The sequence below is a fragment of the Conger conger genome, chromosome 7 (genome assembly GCF_963514075.1).
Source record: "Conger conger chromosome 7, fConCon1.1, whole genome shotgun sequence".
In the NCBI taxonomy this organism is placed as follows: domain Eukaryota; kingdom Metazoa; phylum Chordata; class Actinopteri; order Anguilliformes; family Congridae; genus Conger; species Conger conger.
This window is the reverse complement of record NC_083766.1, coordinates 48,246,758-48,253,370: the sequence shown is the minus strand read 5'-3', so window position 1 is coordinate 48,253,370 and position 6,613 is coordinate 48,246,758.

The following is a 6,613-nucleotide window of genomic DNA, read 5'->3' as shown; positions in this document are numbered from 1 at the left end:
TGGGTGGGGCCCGTGCCAATTAATCGAATTACAAATCCTGGCCTCTAAAAAATCTGTAAAAAAATCTGTTGAGTGCGAAAATCGTGAAAATCGAAAATCATTTATCACGCAAAAAGTGTTGAGTGCATCATGGATATTTTGGACATTTAAAACTACTGCAAAGACGTTTAGTGACTCTTCAGTAGGCTATACATAATACAATGCGTGATAAATGAAAGCAGATGTAGGAATGTAAAAGATATTGATGAATCATTTGTCATTACTCTGCATGGGTTTAGAAATATATTAAATATGTTCATTGGAGTCCAACAATTCTTTTCCCAGTAGGTAGTCTATATATCAAACCAGACAATCTCCAGTAGCACAATTACATCACAAAATTATAGTATCAAATTGATTAATTATACAATATAGTGCAACGACTGACTAATTGGTTAACTAGTTAAAGTAAGCAAACAGCACCAGGTTTGAGAAACACTTGTCCATCTTGCTGCATAAAATTGTGTTCCTTTCGTGCTGGAATGGTTTATAGTTAATGTTTACCATGAATATGCAGGGGTCGGGTGTGTCGCTTGCGCGCAGATGCCTTTTGAGTGTTTAAATGTTGGCTTGCCATCTAGTGGCTACTAGAAAAACTAGGGGGAAAAAAATACTTGTATGCAGTGTGGACATTTGACGCCTGTCCGGTTTCTGACGGAATTAAATCTTGTTTACAGTGCCGTGAAAAAATATTTGCCCCCTTCCTGATTTTCTCTATTATTGCATATTTGTCACACTAAATGGTTTCAAAGTGTAATATTGGACAAAAGAAAGCAAAGTTAACGCAAAACAAGTTTTAAAAAGTATTATTCAATTTATTTAATGAAAAAAGTTATCAAACACCCATATCACGGATGTGAAAAAGGAATTGTCTCCTTAGTGACTAAATTAACCGATTAACGTAATTTAGTCATTGACAAATTAATAAATAATGACAAATGTAAGTTTTGTGTTTACATAGGATTATATTTATCATTCATTTTTTTGCTTGTAAATTATCTGTGCTGCTGCCTGTCTTGGCCAGGTCTCTCTTGAAAAATATTTTTAATCTCAATGGGACATTCCTGGTTAAATGAAGGTTAATACGTAAATAATAAAAACATCCAGGTCCACAATTATTGGCCCTTTGAGAACATGCACAAAAAATACTGCAAACGAAAAAATAATACCAATATTGATGTAAATGTTATTTTCCAACATGTGTAAGTTAGTGTGATTCAATCAAAGTCTTATGTTTTTCAAATAAAAAAATAATTTCCCCAACAAACAAGTTTCACAATTATTGGTTTAATACTTTGTTTAACCACCACTGGTAAAGATGACATCTGTGAGTCTCTTCCTATGATTTGTGATAAGGTTAGAGAACACATTTGGAGGTATTTTTGACCATTGCTCCATGCAGAACATTTCAAGATAATTCATAGTATTGGGTTTGCACTGGACTGTTCATTTTAGTTCAGAACACAGGTTTTGGATGGGATTTTAATCTGGAGACTGAGATGGCCAATGCAGAACATTGCTTTCATTAACCATTTCTGTGTGTATTTTGAAGTATGTTTGGAGTGTCCTGCTGGAAAATCCACGTACAACCAATCAACTGCTACCTGTACAACAAAGATAAGGACCAGGGCCTATTTAATCATCTTTTTTTCTTTTTTTTTTCGTAATACCTCAACATGAAAATGTATGAACAAACTGCTTACCTAGCCAAACACTGCTTACTTAGCCAAACTAAACATCCTAATACACAAGTAAATCACAGAAAGACAACAATTAAGGTTTACAGGGAGGTAGGGAGGGACAGGGAGAGGTGCAGGTTGAAGAGGTGCGTCTTCAGTTTGCGCTTGAAGATGCACTGTTCTGACCTCAACGGGGAGTTCGTTCCACCACTGTGGAGCCAGAACAGACAGTAGTCGTGAGTGTGAGGTGGAAGTTCGGAGAGGGGGAGGTGCCAAGCGCCCTGTGGAGGCCAAATGAAGAGGTCTGGCAGGGGTGTAGGATCTGATGATTTTTTGGAGGTAAGCTGGGGCAGACCCCTCAACTGCTTGGAAGGCTAGCACCAATGTTTTGAATTTGATGCGAGCCATGACAGGCAGCCAGTGGAGGGAAGTAAGCAGGGGGGTGACATTTTTACATTTACATTTTAGTCATTTGGCAGACGCTTTTAATCCAAAGCAACTTACAAGTGCATATGAGTGTTTGGGAAGGTTGAAGACCAGACGAGCTGCTGCATTCTGGATAAGTTGGAGGGGTCTGATGGCGGATGCTGGGAGGCCAGCCAAGGAGTTGCAGTAGTCCAGGCGGGACAAAACCATCACTTGGACCAGGAGCTGGGTCAAGTAGGGGGTGAGAAAGGGGTGGATTCTCTGTATGTTTTATAGGAAGAACCTGCATGACCGGGTCACCGCTGCAATGTTCTCGGAGAGGGACAGTCTGCTGTCCATCACCACGCCAAGGTTCCTTGCACAGGGTGATGGCGTCAGTGTGGTATCCCCTAGGGAAATGGAGAGATCCAGATGGGGAGAAGTAATGGCAGGGATGAATATCATTTCAGTCTTACCTGGGTTGAGCTTTAGATGGTGGTTGTCCATCCAGCTCTGGATGTCACTCAGGCAAGCAGAGATACGGGCTGAAACCTGTGTATCAGATGGTGGGAATGAGATGAAGAGTTGGGTATCATCCACATAGCAGTGGTAGGATAGACCATGTGCAATGATAACAGGGCCAAGGGAACAAGTGTAAAGAGAGAACAGAAGCGGGCCTAGGACTGAGCCCTGGGGAACTCCAGTGGCAAGGGGCCGAGGTGTCGATAATGTACCAGCCGAGGCAACCTGGAAGGAGCGACCAGAGAGGTAAGACTCAATCCAGTCCAGGGCTGTGCCACAGATAACATATACACTCACTGAGCACTTTATTAGGTAGAGCCGTACACCAGTTTGTCAATGCAAATATTTAATCAGCCAATCATGTGGCAGTAATCATGTGGCATAAAAGCATGCAGAAATGGTCAAGAGGTTCAGCTGTTTTCTGACCAAATATCAGAATGAGGAAGAAATGTGATCTAAGTGACTTTGACTGTGGCATGATTATTGGTGGCAGACAGGGTTGTTCGAGTATCTCAGAAACTGCTGATCTCCTGGGATTTTCATGCACAACAGTCTCTAGAGTTTGCAGAGAATGGTGCTATGCTGAAGAGCATCTCTGAACACTGAACGTCAAACCTCTTAAGTGAAGACCAATAAGTCTAAAAAATAAGTCTAATAAATACCTAATAATGTGCTCACTGAGTGTAGTTATCGGTGTTGTTTATTATATGCAGCCTTTTTGTCTTCATTTTTTATCAAGAATGCCAATAATTCTGGAGCTCACTGTATATTTACATTATGGATTATATGCTCAATACTGATCAAGACACAACAGCCTGTCCATTTTGGACATTAGGAAATAACAACATAGAGAACAGGCCATTCAGCCCAGCAATACTTGCCTTTTCCTACCATTAAAGTATACCTCCTGCTAAATAGCATGTAGCTAAATGGCAGGGAATTCACAATCTTTACTTGTATAACCAGAATCATTTGACCACAGTTCCTTCTGTAAGAATTGGGGGCAATAAACTATATTATTTTCTGTTCATGGGTCACAAGCTCTGCCCGGAAATTTAGCAAAGATTAATTTCTCTCAATGTAAGTGCATGACGTATGCCAAGGACCACTTGGTCTGGTGTCACTCATTTTGGCTTTTACAACAATCTTCTGGCTTCTTTCCTGAAACTAACGAAAATGCTTTAGCCTCAGGTCAATATGTACTCTTGACTGAACTTTGTGCAGAATAAAGTAGATAGTATGAGGAATTGGGTGGGTTATGAGTGTCACGCTCACTCAAATAAATACTGTAGGATTGGTCTGTTAAAATGTATGCAAGCTTTGCATGTGTTAATATTGGGCTGTAAAACATTATGCAGTCATTGTATAGACACTGTCGGACACGGTAATCTTATTCATTTTCTATTCCTAGGGCACGGTTGCCTGATGTTTCTACATAATATAAAATGCTAACAAATAATATTTTATTAGAATAGTACCTTTTGGTCACAGACCTTCATCAGGACACCTGGAATGCTGTTTTAATTACAGACATGTACTGAAAAAGAAATGTGATCTAAGTAACTTTGACTGTTGGATGATTGTTGGTACCAGACAGGTGTCTAACAACACAGTATCTCAGAAACTGCTTACCTCCTGTCATTTTCATGCACAACAGTTCAGAGTGGTACAAAAGCTAAAATATTGTACCAAAAAATGAGCTTTCCTAGTGTACAATTTTCATGCATGGAGTTTTGAGCTGCCCACATGGTTCCTCAAATTCTGTGTGAATAGATTTGATTTTGTCTTGTGATTTTTGTCATCGATTTTCCACCATAAAAGTGCACATAGTCCTCATGGATAGTGATGAAGATGGTGAGGGAGGCCATAAGAAACCCAAGGATCACAGTTTAAGAATTGCAGAGATTGGTTGCATTTTGTGGTCAAAAAGAACCATAAAATGGCATCTCCATACCAACAAACTATTTTGAATATTTTGAAGACAATCCTTACTGAGCACAATAAACAAAACCAAGCGTCTGCAGTTTATTTTTATTCATCATAGGAATTCTAATATTAGTCATTGGAATAATAATAATAATAATAATAATAATAGCAATAATAATAATACATAGAATTTATTATGCGCCTTAAAAAAAATTTTTATGTAGGAATTTTAATGTCAAAATTAAAATTCCCTGCCCGACCATGCAGGTCAATAAACAGCGGTTCAAAACTAGACAGATGGGAAAAGCTAAATGCGGAAGTCGAAAACAAAACAGATCATAACACGTATCAATCAGAATATAACGCTGGAGAGTATGGTTGGGACACATAACAATCTGGCAACAAACTAGACCACGGGTGTCAAACCTCAGTTCTGGAGGGCCGCAGTGTCTGCTTGTTTTTGGTGTTTCAGCACGAGAGATACATTTATTTCATTGGCACACACACCTTGTTCTCAAGGCCTTAATTGGCTGCTGATTGAAAGGAAAGCACAAACACCTGTAGACACTGCGGCCCTCCAGGACTGGAGTTTGACACCCCTGAACTAGACAAACAAAGGGGTTTTTATAACACTGGTTGGGTGCAGATCGTGTTTTTCTTCCGGTCCTGGTTTTCCATCCCACACAGTAACTCCACTCGCCTCATTACCCCGCCTCACTTCCTGATCAGTTTCACCTGCTTTGACATCACCTCAGTTATTCCATTAGCACAGATTTCTGTTGCCTTACAGTGCTCACCACAGTCCATCAATCATACAATTAGCACTGGCACATGGAGACCATTCACTTCCACACAGTTAGCTATTAGTTAGATTCCCTACACCTGTCCTTTTCACTATTTATTCTTCCTTCCCTGCCCGACTGTGCAGTTTCTTCAAGTTGGGAGCTGGTTCCTGGCTGTTCTTATGAGTGGTACAGTTTGTTGCCATACACAGCCATGTCTCCTGCTAGCCTTAGCTGCCTGCTTGCCTTTCTGTTCCCTGCTAGTTTTGGTTCTTGCCAGCCCTGCCTGCCAGCCTGGGGGTTCTGACCTCCAGCTCTACTTTTGTGTCCTACCAATAAACAACTCCGGTGAGGAGTGCTTTACTGAACTGTGGTCTACGTTTGGCTCAATCGTTGTAACTGTTACAACTATTTTACTGTTGAGGGTAGTTTGCTAACCGGGTAAGCACTGACAGAACTGAATGTATTAACTAGCTAGCTAATAGGTGACATAGCCTTCAGAAGATGCAACAAACCGCTGATTGTGATTAGGTGACTAAGTTAACTTGCATCGCATTTGCAGAGAAAAGAGCTGTCAGCGAAGAGAGTGGCAGCAAGTGCTTTCTTCTCTCTCAAGAGAGCACATAAATTAAATGATACATGAAGCTAGCACATGTGACAATGCAGTTGGCAGCGGACAATATTATTAGGCTACTGATTTTATAATTACAGATGGCATTGAATATATATTTTAAAAGATCAAATTATGTTTTATAGAGTAGCTGGCCAGGTACACGTGACTAGTCGACCGTTTTGCTGGCAGCTAGCAATTGGGGAAGCTAGTTAGCTAACTTAGAATGTAAAATGACTGCTGTTAGGTCTAACCGTTACTTACTAGCTAGCTACACTTGTAGGAAAAATTAATGAAGCAGATTGGTATTTGCTAGACTAGTTTGCCTAGTTGAACAAGACCGACCAATTTATCATAGTGTTAGCTACCAACACAATTTGGATAACAGAAACTAATAATGAAATGGGACATTTATTAGACTATGTTAAGCTTCACCATTGGTGCTGGCCATATCACAGTATAGCTAGTTATCTATTCTAATAAAACATCAGTTGGCCAGGAAGGTCCTGCTGAAAATATAATCGTAGTCTCCCCAGATCACACCCAATATAACTAGCTAACATTACAGCTAAATTGCGTTAACTTAGAGCTACGGTCTGTGAGACCGTCTAAAGTGGACAGTACTAACCTACTATCGGTGTCATTTACTG